Source organism: Heterodontus francisci, chromosome 4 (assembly GCF_036365525.1).
Source record: "Heterodontus francisci isolate sHetFra1 chromosome 4, sHetFra1.hap1, whole genome shotgun sequence".
In the NCBI taxonomy this organism is placed as follows: domain Eukaryota; kingdom Metazoa; phylum Chordata; class Chondrichthyes; order Heterodontiformes; family Heterodontidae; genus Heterodontus; species Heterodontus francisci.
In genome coordinates, this window is record NC_090374.1 from 1,498,495 (window position 1) to 1,514,771 (window position 16,277).

The 16,277-nt window shown below is 27.4% G+C and overlaps 1 protein-coding gene across 1 annotated transcript in view; it reads left to right on the plus strand.

Moving 5' to 3' along the window:
* slc1a3a (solute carrier family 1 member 3a) overlaps positions 1-16,277 on the plus strand; it is a 687,310-nt gene that overhangs the window by 341,474 nt on the left and 329,559 nt on the right. The window lies entirely within an intron of this gene.

Below are 16,277 nucleotides of genomic sequence, written 5' to 3' on the forward strand. Positions count from 1 at the left end.
TCTTTAACTTCCTTTGTTTTTGATTTGATACTTTTCTTAACTTCCTTTGTTTTTGATTTGATACTTTCCTTAACTTCCTTTGTTTTTGATTTGCTACTCTCTTTAACTTCCTTTGTTTTTGATTTGATACTTTCCTTAACTTCCTTTGTTTTTGATTTGATACTTTCTTTAACTTCCTTTGTTTTTGATTTGATACTCTCTTTAACTTCCTTTGTTTTTGATTTGATACTCTCTTTAACTTCCTTTGTTTTTGATTTGATACTCTCTTTAACTTCCTTTGTTTTTGATTTGATACTCTCTTTAACTTCCTTTGTTTTTGATTTGATACTTTCTTTAACTTCCTTTGTTTTTGATTTGATACTCTCTTTAACTTCCTTTGTTTTTGATTTGATATTTTCCTGAACTTCCTTTGTTTTTGATTTGATACTCTCTTTAACTTTGTTTTTGATTTGATACTCTCTTTAACTTCCTTTGTTTTTGATTTTATACTCTCTTTAACTTCCTTTGTTTTTGATTTGATACTTTCCTTAACTTCCTTTGTTTTTGATTTGATACTCTCTTTAACTTCCTTTGTTTTTGATTTGATACTTTCTTTAACTTTGTTTTTGATTTGATACTTTACTTAACTTCCTTTGTTTTTGATTTGATACTCTCTTTAACTTCCTTTGTTTTTGATTTGATACTTTCTTTAACTTTGTTTTTGATTTGATACTCTCTTTAACTTTGTTTTTGCTTTGATACTCTCTTTTACTTCCTTTGTTTTTGATTTGATACTCTCTTTAACTTTGTTTTTGATTTGATACTCTCTTTAACTTCCTTTGTTTTTGATTTGATGCTTTCCTTAACTTCCTTTGTTTTTGATTTGATACTTTGCTTAACTTCCTTTGTTTTTGATTTGATACTTTCCTTAACATCCTTTGTTTTTGATTTGATACTCTCTTTAACTTCCTTTGTTTTTGATTTGATACTCTCTTTAACTTCCTTTGTTTTTGATTTGATACTTTCCTTAACTTCCTTTGTTTTTGATTTGATACTTTCCTTATCTTCCTTTGTTTTTGATTTGATACTTTCCTTAACTTCCTTTGTTTTTGATTTGATACTTTCCTTAACTTCCTTTGTTTTTGATTTGATACTTTCCTTCACTTCCTTTGTTTTTGATTTGATACTCTCTTTAACTTCCTTTGTTTTTGATTTGATACTTTCCTTAACTTCCTTTGTTTTTGATTTGATACTTTCCTTATCTTCCTTTGTTTTTGATTTGATACTTTCCTTAACTTCCTTTGTTTTTGATTTGATACTTTCCTTCACTTCCTTTGTTTTTGATTTGATACTCTCTTTAACTTCCTTTGTTTTTGATTTGATACTTTCCTTAACTTCCTTTGTTTTTGATTTGATACTTTCCTTAACTTCCTTTATTTTTGATTTGATACTTTCCTTAACTTCCTTTGTTTTTGATTTGATACTCTCTTTAACTTCCTTTGTTTTTGATTTGATACTCTCTTCAACTTCCTTTGTTTTTGATTTGATACTTTCTTTAACTTTGTTTTTGATTTGATACTTTCCTTAACTTCCTTTGTTTTTGATTTGATACTCTCTTTAACTTCCTTTGTTTTTGAGTTGATAATCTCTTTAACTTTGTTTTTGATCTGATACTCTCTTTAACATCCTTTGTTTTTGATTTGATACTTTCCTTAACTTCCTTTGTTTTTGATTTGATACTCTCTTTAACTTCCTTTGTTTTTGATTTGATACTTTCCTTAACTTCCTTTGTTTTTGATTTGCTACTCTCTTTAACTTCCTTTGTTTTTGATTTGATACTTTCCTTAACTTCCTTTGTTTTTGATTTGATACTCTCTTTAACTTCCTTTGTTTTTGATTTGATACTTTCCTTAACTTCCTTTGTTTTTGATTTGATACTTTCCTTAACTTCCTTTGTTTTTGATTTGCTACTCTCTTTAACTTCCTTTGTTTTTGATTTGATACTTTCCTTAACTTCCTTTGTTTTTGATTTGATACTCTCCTTAACTTCCTTTGTTTTTGATTTGATACTTTCCTTAACTTCCTTTGTTTTTGATTTGATACTTTCCTTAACTTCCTTTGTTTTTGATTTGATACTTTCCTTAACTTCCTTTGTTTTTGATTTGCTACTCTCTTTAACTTCCTTTGTTTTTGATTTGATACTCTCTTTAACTTCCTTTGTTTTTGATTTGATACTTTCCTTAACTTCCTTTGTTTTTGATTTGATACTTTCCTTAACTTCCTTTGTTTTTGATTTGCTACTCTCTTTAACTTCCTTTGTTTTTCATTTGATACTTTCCTTAACTTCCTTTGTTTTTGATTTGCTACTCTCTTTAACTTCCTTTGTTTTTGATTTGATACTTTCCTTAACTTCCTTTGTTTTTGATTTGATACTCTCTTTAACTTCCTTTGTTTTTGATTTGATACTTTCCTTAACTTCCTTTGTTTTTGATTTGATTCTTTCCTTAACTTCCTTTGTTTTTGATTTGATACTCTCTTTAACTTCCTTTGTTTTTGATTTGATACTTTCCTTAACTTCCTTTGTTTTTGATTTGATACTTTCCTTAACTTCCTTTGTTTTTGATTTGATACTCTCTTTAACTTCCTTTGTTTTTGATTTGATACTTTCCTTAACTTCTTTTGTTTTTGATTTGATACTTTCCTTAACTTCCTTTGTTTTTGATTTGATACTCTCTTTAACTTCCTTTGTTTTTGATTTGATAGTCTCTTTAACTTCCTTTGTTTTTGATTTGATAATTTCCTTAACGTCCTTTGTTTTTGATTTGATACTCTCTTTAACTTCCTTTGTTTTTGATTTGATACTCTCTTTAACTTCCTTTGTTTTTGATTTGATACTTTCCTTAACTTCCTTTGTTTTTGATTTGCTACTCTCTTTAACTTCCTTTGTTTTTGATTTGATACTTTCCTTAACTTCCTTTGTTTTTGATTTGATACTCTCTTTAACTTCCTTTGTTTTTGATTTGATACTTTCCTTAACTTCCTTTGTTTTTGATTTGATACTCTCTTTAACTTCCTTTGTTTTTGATTTGATACTTTCCTTAACTTCCTTTGTTTTTGATTTGATTCTTTCCTTAACTTCCTTTGTTTTTGATTTGATACTCTCTTTAACTTCCTTTGTTTTTGATTTGATACTTTCCTTAACTTCCTTTGTTTTTGATTTGATACTTTCCTTAACTTCCTTTGTTTTTGATTTGATACTCTCTTTAACTTCCTTTGTTTTTGATTTGATACTTTCCTTAACTTCCTTTGTTTTTGATTTGATACTTTCCTTAACTTCCTTTGTTTTTGATTTGATACTCTCTTTAACTTCCTTTGTTTTTGATTTGATACTTTCCTTAACTTCCTTTGTTTTTGATTTGATACTTTCCTTAACTTCCTTTGTTTTTGATTTGATACTCTCTTTAACTTCCTTTGTTTGTGATTTGATACTTTCCTTAACTTCCTTTGTTTTTGATTTGATACTTTCCTTAACTTCCTTTGTTTTTGATTTGATACTCTCTTTAACTTCCTTTGTTTTTGATTTGATACTCTCTTTAACTTCCTTTGTTTTTGATTTGATACTTTCCTTAACTTCCTTTGTTTTTGATTTGATACTCTCTTTAACTTCCTTTGTTTTTGATTTGATACTTTCCTTAACTTCCTTTGTTTTTGATTTGATACTCTCTTTAACTTCCTTTGTTTTTGATTTGATACTTTCCTTAACTTCCTTTGTTTTTGATTTGATACTTTCCTTAACTTCCTTTGTTTTTGATTTCATACTTTCCTTAACTTCCTTTGTTTTTGATTTGATACTCTCTTTAACTTCCTTTGTTTTTGATTTGATACTCTCTTTAACTTCCTTTGTTTTTGATTTGATACTTTCCTTAACTTCCTTTGTTTTTGATTTGATACTTTCCTTAACTTCCTTTGTTTTTGATTTGATACTCTCTTTAACTTCCTTTGTTTTTGATTTGATACTTTTCTTAACTTCCTTTGTTTTTGATTTGATACTTTCCTTAACTTCCTTTGTTTTTGATTTGCTACTCTCTTTAACTTCCTTTGTTTTTGATTTGATACTTTCCTTAACTTCCTTTGTTTTTGATTTGATACTTTCCTTAACTTCCTTTGTTTTTGATTTGATACTCTCTTTAACTTCCTTTGTTTTTGATTTGATACTCTCTTTAGCTTCCTTTGTTTTTGATTTGATACTCTCTTTAACTTCCTTTGTTTTTGATTTGATACACTCTTTAACTTCCTTTGTTTTTGATTTGATACTTTCTTTAACTTCCTTTGTTTTTGATTTGATACTCTCTTTAACTTCCTTTGTTTTTGATTTGATATTTTCCTGAACTTCCTTTGTTTTTGATTTGATACTCTCTTTAACTTTGTTTTTGATTTGATACTCTCTTTAACTTCCTTTGTTTTTGATTTTATACTCTCTTTAACTTCCTTTGTTTTTGATTTGATACTTTCCTTAACTTCCTTTGTTTTTGATTTGATACTCTCTTTAACTTCCTTTGTTTTTGATTTGATACTTTCTTTAACTTTGTTTTTGATTTGATACTTTACTTAACTTCCTTTGTTTTTGATTTGATACTCTCTTTAACTTCCTTTGTTTTTGATTTGATACTTTCTTTAACTTTGTTTTTGATTTGATACTCTCTTTAACTTTGTTTTTGCTTTGATACTCTCTTTTACTTCCTTTGTTTTTGATTTGATACTCTCTTTAACTTTGTTTTTGATTTGATACTCTCTTTAACTTCCTTTGTTTTTGATTTGATGCTTTCCTTAACTTCCTTTGTTTTTGATTTGATACTTTGCTTAACTTCCTTTGTTTTTGATTTGATACTTTCCTTAACATCCTTTGTTTTTGATTTGATACTCTCTTTAACTTCCTTTGTTTTTGATTTGATACTCTCTTTAACTTCCTTTGTTTTTGATTTGATACTTTCCTTAACTTCCTTTGTTTTTGATTTGATACTTTCCTTATCTTCCTTTGTTTTTGATTTGATACTTTCCTTAACTTCCTTTGTTTTTGATTTGATACTTTCCTTAACTTCCTTTGTTTTTGATTTGATACTTTCCTTCACTTCCTTTGTTTTTGATTTGATACTCTCTTTAACTTCCTTTGTTTTTGATTTGATACTTTCCTTAACTTCCTTTGTTTTTGATTTGATACTTTCCTTATCTTCCTTTGTTTTTGATTTGATACTTTCCTTAACTTCCTTTGTTTTTGATTTGATACTTTCCTTCACTTCCTTTGTTTTTGATTTGATACTCTCTTTAACTTCCTTTGTTTTTGATTTGATACTTTCCTTAACTTCCTTTGTTTTTGATTTGATACTTTCCTTAACTTCCTTTATTTTTGATTTGATACTTTCCTTAACTTCCTTTGTTTTTGATTTGATACTCTCTTTAACTTCCTTTGTTTTTGATTTGATACTCTCTTCAACTTCCTTTGTTTTTGATTTGATACTTTCTTTAACTTTGTTTTTGATTTGATACTTTCCTTAACTTCCTTTGTTTTTGATTTGATACTCTCTTTAACTTCCTTTGTTTTTGAGTTGATAATCTCTTTAACTTTGTTTTTGATCTGATACTCTCTTTAACATCCTTTGTTTTTGATTTGATACTTTCCTTAACTTCCTTTGTTTTTGATTTGATACTCTCTTTAACTTCCTTTGTTTTTGATTTGATACTTTCCTTAACTTCCTTTGTTTTTGATTTGCTACTCTCTTTAACTTCCTTTGTTTTTGATTTGATACTTTCCTTAACTTCCTTTGTTTTTGATTTGATACTCTCTTTAACTTCCTTTGTTTTTGATTTGATACTTTCCTTAACTTCCTTTGTTTTTGATTTGATACTTTCCTTAACTTCCTTTGTTTTTGATTTGCTACTCTCTTTAACTTCCTTTGTTTTTGATTTGATACTTTCCTTAACTTCCTTTGTTTTTGATTTGATACTCTCCTTAACTTCCTTTGTTTTTGATTTGATACTTTCCTTAACTTCCTTTGTTTTTGATTTGATACTTTCCTTAACTTCCTTTGTTTTTGATTTGATACTTTCCTTAACTTCCTTTGTTTTTGATTTGCTACTCTCTTTAACTTCCTTTGTTTTTGATTTGATACTCTCTTTAACTTCCTTTGTTTTTGATTTGATACTTTCCTTAACTTCCTTTGTTTTTGATTTGATACTTTCCTTAACTTCCTTTGTTTTTGATTTGCTACTCTCTTTAACTTCCTTTGTTTTTCATTTGATACTTTCCTTAACTTCCTTTGTTTTTGATTTGCTACTCTCTTTAACTTCCTTTGTTTTTGATTTGATACTTTCCTTAACTTCCTTTGTTTTTGATTTGATACTCTCTTTAACTTCCTTTGTTTTTGATTTGATACTTTCCTTAACTTCCTTTGTTTTTGATTTGATTCTTTCCTTAACTTCCTTTGTTTTTGATTTGATACTCTCTTTAACTTCCTTTGTTTTTGATTTGATACTTTCCTTAACTTCCTTTGTTTTTGATTTGATACTTTCCTTAACTTCCTTTGTTTTTGATTTGATACTCTCTTTAACTTCCTTTGTTTTTGATTTGATACTTTCCTTAACTTCCTTTGTTTTTGATTTGATACTTTCCTTAACTTCCTTTGTTTTTGATTTGATACTCTCTTTAACTTCCTTTGTTTTTGATTTGATAGTCTCTTTAACTTCCTTTGTTTTTGATTTGATAATTTCCTTAACGTCCTTTGTTTTTGATTTGATACTCTCTTTAACTTCCTTTGTTTTTGATTTGATACTCTCTTTAACTTCCTTTGTTTTTGATTTGATACTTTCCTTAACGTCCTTTGTTTTTGATTTGATACTCTCTTTAACTTCCTTTGTTTTTGATTTGATACTCTCTTTAACTTTGTTTTTGATTTGATACTTTCCTTAACGTCCTTTGTTTTTGATTTGATACTCTCTTTAACTTCCTTTGTTTTTGATTTGCTACTCTCTTTAACTTCCTTTGTTTTTGATTTGATACTTTCCTTAACTTCCTTTGTTTTTGATTTGATACTCTCTTTAACTTCCTTTGTTTTTGATTTGATACTTTCCTTAACTTCCTTTGTTTTTGATTTGATACTTTCCTTAACTTCCTTTATTTTTGATTTGATACTTTCCTTAACTTCCTTTGTTTTTGATTTGATACTCTCTTTAACATCCTTTGTTTTTGATTTGATACTCTCTTTAACTTCCTTTGTTTTTGATTTGATACTCTCTTTAACTTCCTTTGTTTTTGATTTGATACTTTCCTTAACTTCCTTTGTTTTTGATTTGATACTCTCTTTAACATCCTTTGTTTTTGATTTGATACTTTCCTTAACTTCCTTTGTTTTTGATTTGATACTCTCTTTAACTTCCTTTGTTTTTGATTTGATACTTTCCTTAACTTCCTTTGTTTTTGATTTGATACTCTCTTTAACATCCTTTGTTTTTGATTTGATACTTTCCTTAACGTCCTTTGTTTTTGATTTGATACTCTCTTTAACATCATTTGTTTTTGATTTGATACTCTCTTTAACTTCCTTTGTTTTTGATTTGATACTTTCCTTAACTTCCTTTGTTTTTGATTTGATACTTTCCTTAACTTCCTTTGTTTTTGATTTGATACTTTCCTTAACTTCCTTTATTTTTGATTTGATACTTTCCTTAACGTCCTTTGTTTTTGATTTGATACTCTCTTTAACTTCCTTTGTTTTTGATTTGATACTCTCTTTAACTTCCTTTGTTTTTGATTTGATACTTTCCTTAACTTCCTTTGTTTTTGATTTGATACTTTCCTTATCTTGCTTTGTTTTTGATTTGATACTCTCTTTAACTTCCTTTGTTTTTGATTTGATACTTTCCTTAACTTCCTTTGTTTTTGATTTGATACTTTCCTTCACTTCCTTTGTTTTTGATTTGATACTCTCTTTAACTTCCTTTGTTTTTGATTTGATACTTTCCTTAACTTCCTTTGTTTTTGATTTGATACTTTCCTTATCTTCCTTTGTTTTTGATTTGATACTTTCCTTAACTTCCTTTGTTTTTGATTTGATACTTTCCTTAACATCCTTTGTTTTTGATTTGATACTCTCTTTAACTTCCTTTGTTTTTGATTTGATACTCTCTTTAACTTCCTTTGTTTTTGATTTGATACTCTCTTTAACTTCCTTTGTTTTTGATTTGATACTCTCTTTAACTTCCTTTGTTTTTGATTTGCTACTCTCTTTAACTTCCTTTGTTTTTGATTTGATACTCTCTTTAACTTCCTTTGTTTTTGATTTGATACTCTCTTTAACTTCCTTTGTTTTTGATTTGATACTCTCTTTAACTTCCTTTGTTTTTGATTTGATACTCTCTTTAACTTCCTTTGTTTTTGATTTGATACTCTCTTTAACTTCCTTTGTTTTTGATTTGATACTCTCTTTAACTTCCTTTGTTTTTGATTTGATACTCTCTTTAACTTCCTTTGTTTTTGATTTGATACTCTCTTTAACTTCCTTTGTTTTTGATTTGATACTCTCTTTAACTTCCTTTGTTTTTGATTTGATACTCTCTTTAACTTCCTTTGTTTTTGATTTGATACTCTCTTTAACTTCCTTTGTTTTTGATTTGATACTCTCTTTAACTTCCTTTGTTTTTGATTTGATACTTTCCTTAACTTCCTTTGTTTTTGATTTGATACTTTCCTTAACATCCTTTGTTTTTGATTTGATACTCTCTTTAACTTCCTTTGTTTTTGATTTGATACTCTCTTTAACTTCCTTTGTTTTTATTTGATGCTCTCTTTAACTTCCTTTGTTTTTGATTTGATACTCTCTTTAACTTCCTTTGTTTTTGATTTGATACTCTCTTTAACTTCCTTTTTTTTTGATTTGATACTCTCTTTAACTTCCTTTGTTTTTGATTTGATACTCTCTTTAACTTCCTTTGTTTTTGTTTTGATACTCTCTTTAACTTCCTTTGTTTTTGATTTGATACTCTCTTTAACTTCCTTTGTTTTTGTTTTGATACTCTCTTTAACTTCCTTTTTTTTTGATTTGATACTCTCTTTAACTTCCTTTGTTTTTGATTTGATACTCTCTTTAACTTCCTTTTTTTTTGATTTGATACTCTCTTTAACTTCCTTTGTTTTTGATTTGATACTCTCTTTAACTTCCTTTGTTTTTGTTTTGATACTCTCTTTAACTTCCTTTGTTTTTGATTTGATATTCTCTTTAACTTCCTTTGTTTTTGATTTGATACTTTCCTTAACTTCCTTTGTTTTTGATTTGATACTTTCTTTAACTTCCTTTGTTTTTGATTTGATACTCTCTTTAACTTCCTTTGTTTTTGATTTGATACTCTCTTTAACTTCCTTTGTTTTTGATTTGATACTCTCTTTAACTTCCTTTGTTTTTGATTTGATACTTTCCTTAACTTCCTTTGTTTTTGATTTGATACTTTCCTTAACTTCCTTTGTTTTTGATTTGATACTCTCTTTAACTTCCTTTGTTTTTGATTTGATACTTTCCTTAACTTCCTTTGTTTTTGATTTGATACTTTCCTTAACTTCCTTTGTTTTTGATTTGATACTTTCCTTAACTTCCTTTGTTTTTGATTTGATACTTTCCTTAACTTCCTTTATTTTTGATTTGATACTTTCCTTAACTTCCTTTGTTTTTGATTTGATACTCTCTTTAACTTCCTTTGTTTTTGATTTGATACTCTCTTTAACTTCCTTTGTTTTTGATTTGATACTTTCCTTAACTTCCTTTGTTTTTGATTTGATACTTTCCTTATCTTGCTTTGTTTTTGATTTGATACTCTCTTTAACTTCCTTTGTTTTTGATTTGATACTTTCCTTCACTTCCTTTGTTTTTGATTTGATACTCTCTTTAACTTCCTTTGTTTTTGATTTGATACTTTCCTTAACTTCCTTTGTTTTTGATTTGATACTTTCCTTATCTTCCTTTGTTTTTGATTTGATACTTTCCTTAACTTCCTTTGTTTTTGATTTGATACTTTCCTTAACATCCTTTGTTTTTGATTTGATACTCTCTTTAACTTCCTTTGTTTTTGATTTGATACTCTCTTTAACTTCCTTTGTTTTTGATTTGATACTCTCTTTAACTTCCTTTGTTTTTGATTTGATACTCTCTTTAACTTCCTTTGTTTTTGATTTGATATTCTCTTTAACTTCCTTTGTTTTTGATTTGATACTTTCCTTAACTTCCTTTGTTTTTGATTTGATACTTTCTTTAACTTCCTTTGTTTTTGATTTGATACTCTCTTTAACTTCCTTTGTTTTTGATTTGATACTCTCTTTAACTTCCTTTGTTTTTGATTTGATACTCTCTTTAACTTCCTTTGTTTTTGATTTGATACTTTCCTTAACTTCCTTTGTTTTTGATTTGATACTTTCCTTAACTTCCTTTGTTTTTGATTTGATACTCTCTTTAACTTCCTTTGTTTTTGATTTGATACTTTCCTTAACTTCCTTTGTTTTTGATTTGATACTTTCCTTAACTTCCTTTGTTTTTGATTTGATACTTTCCTTAACTTCCTTTGTTTTTGATTTGATACTCTCTTTAACTTCCTTTGTTTTTGATTTGCTACTCTCTTTAACTTCCTTTGTTTTTGATTTGATACTTTCCTTAACTTCCTTTGTTTTTGATTTGATACTCTCTTTAACTTCCTTTGTTTTTGATTTGATACTTTCCTTAACTTCCTTTGTTTTTGATTTGATACTTTCCTTAACTTCCTTTATTTTTGATTTGATACTTTCCTTAACTTCCTTTGTTTTTGATTTGATACTCTCTTTAACATCCTTTGTTTTGGATTTGATACTCTCTTTAACTTCCTTTGTTTTGATTTGATACTTTCCTTAACTTCCTTTGTTTTTGATTTGATACTTTCCTTAACGTCCTTTGTTTTTGATTTGATACTCTCTTTAACTTCCTTTGTTTTGGATTTGATACTCTCTTTAACTTCCTTTGTTTTTGATTTGATACTTTCCTTAACGTCCTTTGTTTTTGATTTGATACTCTCTTTAACTTCCTTTGTTTTTGATTTGATACTTTCCTTAACGTCCTTTGTTTTTGATTTGATACTCTCTTTAACTTCCTTTGTTTTTGATTTGATACTCTCTTTAACTTCCTTTGTTTTTGATTTGATACTCTCTTTAACTTCCTTTGTTTTTGATTTGATACTCTCTTTAACTTCCTTTGTTTTTGATTTGATACTCTCTTTAACTTCCTTTGTTTTTGATTTGATACTTTCCTTAACGTCCTTTGTTTTTGATTTGATACTCTCTTTTACTTCCTTTGTTTTTATTTGATACTCTCTTTAACTTCCTTTGTTTTTGATTTGATACTTTCCTTAACGTCCTTTGTTTTTGATTTGATACTCTCTTTAACTTCCTTTGTTTTTGATTTGATACTCTCTTTAACTTCCTTTGTTTTTGATTTGATACTTTCCTTAACGTCCTTTGTTTTTGATTTGATACTCTCTTTAACTTCCTTTGTTTTTATTTGATACTCTCTTTAACTTCCTTTGCTTTTGATTTGATACTCTCTTTAACTTCCTTTGTTTTTGATTTGATACTCTCTTTAACTTCCTTTGTTTTTGATTTGATACTTTCCTTAACGTCCTTTGTTTTTGATTTGATACTCTCTTTAACTTCCTTTGTTTTTATTTGATACTCTCTTTAACTTCCTTTGTTTTTGATTTGATACTCTCTTTAACTTCCTTTGTTTTTGATTTGATACTCTCTTTAACTTCCTTTGTTTTTGATTTGATACTTTCCTTAACGTCCTTTGTTTTTGATTTGATACTCTCTTTAACTTCCTTTGTTTTTGATTTGATACTTTCCTTAACTTCCTTTGTTTTTGATTTGATACTTTGCTTAACGTCCTTTGTTTTTGATTTGATACTCTCTTTAACTTCCTTTGTTTTTGATTTGATACTCTCTTTAACTTCCTTTGTTTTTGATTTGATACTTTCCTTAACGTCCTTTGTTTTTGATTTGATACTCTCTTTAACTTCCTTTGTTTTTGATTTGATACTTTCCTTAACGTCCTTTGTTTTTGATTTGATACTCTCTTTAACTTCCTTTGTTATTGATTTGATACTCTCTTTAACTTCCTTTGTTTTTGATTTGATAGTCTCTTTAACTTCCTTTGTTTTTGATTTGATACTTGCCTTAACTTCCTTTGTTTTTGATTTGATACTCTTTAACGTCCTTTGTTTTTGATTTGATACTTTCCTTAACGTCCTTTGTTTTTGATTTGATACTCTCTTTAACGTCCTTTGTTTTTGATTTGATACTCTCTTTAACTTCCTTTGTTTTTGATTTGATACTTTCCTTAACTTCCTTTGTTTTTGATTTGATACTCTCCTTAACTTCCTTTGTTTTTGATTTGATACTTTCCTTAACGTCCTTTGTTTTTGATTTGATACTCTCTTTAACTTCCTTTGTTTTTGATTTGATACTCTCTTTAACTTTGTTTTTGATTTGATACTTTCCTTAACATCCTTTGTTTTTGATTTGATACTTTCCTTAACGTCCTTTGTTTTTGATTTGATACTCTCTTTAACTTCCTTTGTTTTTATTTGATACTCTCTTTAACTTCCTTTGTTTTTGATTTGATACTTTCCTTAACGTCCTTTGTTTTTGATTTGATACTCTCTTTAACTTCCTTTGTTTTTGATTTGATACTCTCTTTAACTTCCTTTGTTTTTGATTTGATACTTTCCTTAACGTCCTTTGTTTTTGATTTGATACTCTCTTTAACTTCCTTTGTTTTTGATTTGATACTTTCCTTAACTTCCTTTGTTTTTGATTTGATACTTTCCTTAACTTCCTTTGTTTTTGATTTGATACTTTCCTTAACTTCCTTTATTTTTGATTTGATACTTTCCTTAACTTCCTTTGTTTTTGATTTGATACTCTCTTTAACTTCCTTTGTTTTTGATTTGATACTCTCTTTAACTTCCTTTGTTTTTGATTTGATACTTTCCTTAACTTTCTTTGTTTTTGATTTGATACTTTCCTTATCTTGCTTTGTTTTTGATTTGATACTCTCTTTAACTTCCTTTGTCTTTGATTTGATACTTTCCTTAACTTCCTTTGTTTTTGATTTGATACTTTCCTTCACTTCCTTTGTTTTTGATTTGATACTCTCTTTAACTTCCTTTGTTTTTGATTTGATACTTTCCTTAACTTCCTTTGTTTTTGATTTGATACTTTCCTTATCTTCCTTTGTTTTTGATTTGATACTTTCCTTAACTTCCTTTGTTTTTGATTTGATACTTTCCTTAACATCCTTTGTTTTTGATTTGATACTCTCTTTAACTTCCTTTGTTTTTGATTTGATACTCTCTTTAACTTCCTTTGTTTTTGATTTGATACTCTCTTTAACTTCCTTTGTTTTTGATTTGATACTCTCTTTAACTTCCTTTGTTTTTGATTTGCTACTCTCTTTAACTTCCTTTGTTTTTGATTTGATACTCTCTTTAACTTCCTTTGTTTTTGATTTGATACTCTCTTTAACTTCCTTTGTTTTTGATTTGATACTCTCTTTAACTTCCTTTGTTTTTGATTTGATACTCTCTTTAACTTCCTTTGTTTTTGATTTGATACTCTCTTTAACTTCCTTTGTTTTTGATTTGATACTCTCTTTAACTTCCTTTGTTTTTGATTTGATACTCTCTTTAACTTCCTTTGTTTTTGATTTGATACTCTCTTTAACTTCCTTTGTTTTTGATTTGATACTCTCTTTAACTTCCTTTGTTTTTGATTTGATACTCTCTTTAACTTCCTTTGTTTTTGATTTGATACTCTCTTTAACTTCCTTTGTTTTTGATTTGATACTCTCTTTAACTTCCTTTGTTTTTGATTTGATACTTTCCTTAACTTCCTTTGTTTTTGATTTGATACTTTCCTTAACATCCTTTGTTTTTGATTTGATACTCTCTTTAACTTCCTTTGTTTTTGATTTGATACTCTCTTTAACTTCCTTTGTTTTTGATTTGATACTCTCTTTAACTTCCTTTGTTTTTGATTTGATACTCTCTTTAACTTCCTTTGTTTTTGATTTGATACTCTCTTTAACTTCCTTTGTTTTTGATTTGATACTCTCTTTAACTTCCTTTGTTTTTGATTTGATATTCTCTTTAACTTCCTTTGTTTTTGATTTGATACTTTCCTTAACTTCCTTTGTTTTTGATTTGATACTTTCTTTAACTTCCTTTGTTTTTGATTTGATACTCTCTTTAACTTCCTTTGTTTTTGATTTGATACTCTCTTTAACTTCCTTTGTTTTTGATTTGATACTCTCTTTAACTTCCTTTGTTTTTGATTTGATACTTTCCTTAACTTCCTTTGTTTTTGATTTGATACTTTCCTTAACTTCCTTTGTTTTTGATTTGATACTCTCTTTAACTTCCTTTGTTTTTGATTTGATACTTTCCTTAACTTCCTTTGTTTTTGATTTGATACTTTCCTTAACTTCCTTTGTTTTTGATTTGATACTTTCCTTAACTTCCTTTGTTTTTGATTTGATACTTTCCTTAACTTCCTTTATTTTTGATTTGATACTTTCCTTAACTTCCTTTGTTTTTGATTTGATACTCTCTTTAACTTCCTTTGTTTTTGATTTGATACTCTCTTTAACTTCCTTTGTTTTTGATTTGATACTTTCCTTAACTTCCTTTGTTTTTGATTTGATACTTTCCTTATCTTGCTTTGTTTTTGATTTGATACTCTCTTTAACTTCCTTTGTTTTTGATTTGATACTTTCCTTCACTTCCTTTGTTTTTGATTTGATACTCTCTTTAACTTCCTTTGTTTTTGATTTGATACTTTCCTTAACTTCCTTTGTTTTTGATTTGATACTTTCCTTATCTTCCTTTGTTTTTGATTTGATACTTTCCTTAACTTCCTTTGTTTTTGATTTGATACTTTCCTTAACATCCTTTGTTTTTGATTTGATACTCTCTTTAACTTCCTTTGTTTTTGATTTGATACTCTCTTTAACTTCCTTTGTTTTTGATTTGATACTCTCTTTAACTTCCTTTGTTTTTGATTTGATACTCTCTTTAACTTCCTTTGTTTTTGATTTGATATTCTCTTTAACTTCCTTTGTTTTTGATTTGATACTTTCCTTAACTTCCTTTGTTTTTGATTTGATACTTTCTTTAACTTCCTTTGTTTTTGATTTGATACTCTCTTTAACTTCCTTTGTTTTTGATTTGATACTCTCTTTAACTTCCTTTGTTTTTGATTTGATACTCTCTTTAACTTCCTTTGTTTTTGATTTGATACTTTCCTTAACTTCCTTTGTTTTTGATTTGATACTTTCCTTAACTTCCTTTGTTTTTGATTTGATACTCTCTTTAACTTCCTTTGTTTTTGATTTGATACTTTCCTTAACTTCCTTTGTTTTTGATTTGATACTTTCCTTAACTTCCTTTGTTTTTGATTTGATACTTTCCTTAACTTCCTTTGTTTTTGATTTGATACTCTCTTTAACTTCCTTTGTTTTTGATTTGCTACTCTCTTTAACTTCCTTTGTTTTTGATTTGATACTTTCCTTAACTTCCTTTGTTTTTGATTTGATACTCTCTTTAACTTCCTTTGTTTTTGATTTGATACTTTCCTTAACTTCCTTTGTTTTTGATTTGATACTTTCCTTAACTTCCTTTATTTTTGATTTGATACTTTCCTTAACTTCCTTTGTTTTTGATTTGATACTCTCTTTAACATCCTTTGTTTTGGATTTGATACTCTCTTTAACTTCCTTTGTTTTGATTTGATACTTTCCTTAACTTCCTTTGTTTTTGATTTGATACTTTCCTTAATGTCCTTTGTTTTTGATTTGATACTCTCTTTAACTTCCTTTGTTTTGGATTTGATACTCTCTTTAACTTCCTTTGTTTTTGATTTGATACTTTCCTTAACGTCCTTTGTTTTTGATTTGATACTCTCTTTAACTTCCTTTGTTTTTGATTTGATACTTTCCTTAACGTCCTTTGTTTTTGATTTGATACTCTCTTTAACTTCCTTTGTTTTTGATTTGATACTCTCTTTAACTTCCTTTGTTTTTGATTTGATACTCTCTTTAACTTCCTTTGTTTTTGATTTGATACTCTCTTTAACTTCCTTTGTTTTTGATTTGATACTCTCTTTAACTTCCTTTGTTTTTGATTTGATACTTTCCTTAACGTCCTTTGTTTTTGATTTGATACTCTCTTTTACTTCCTTT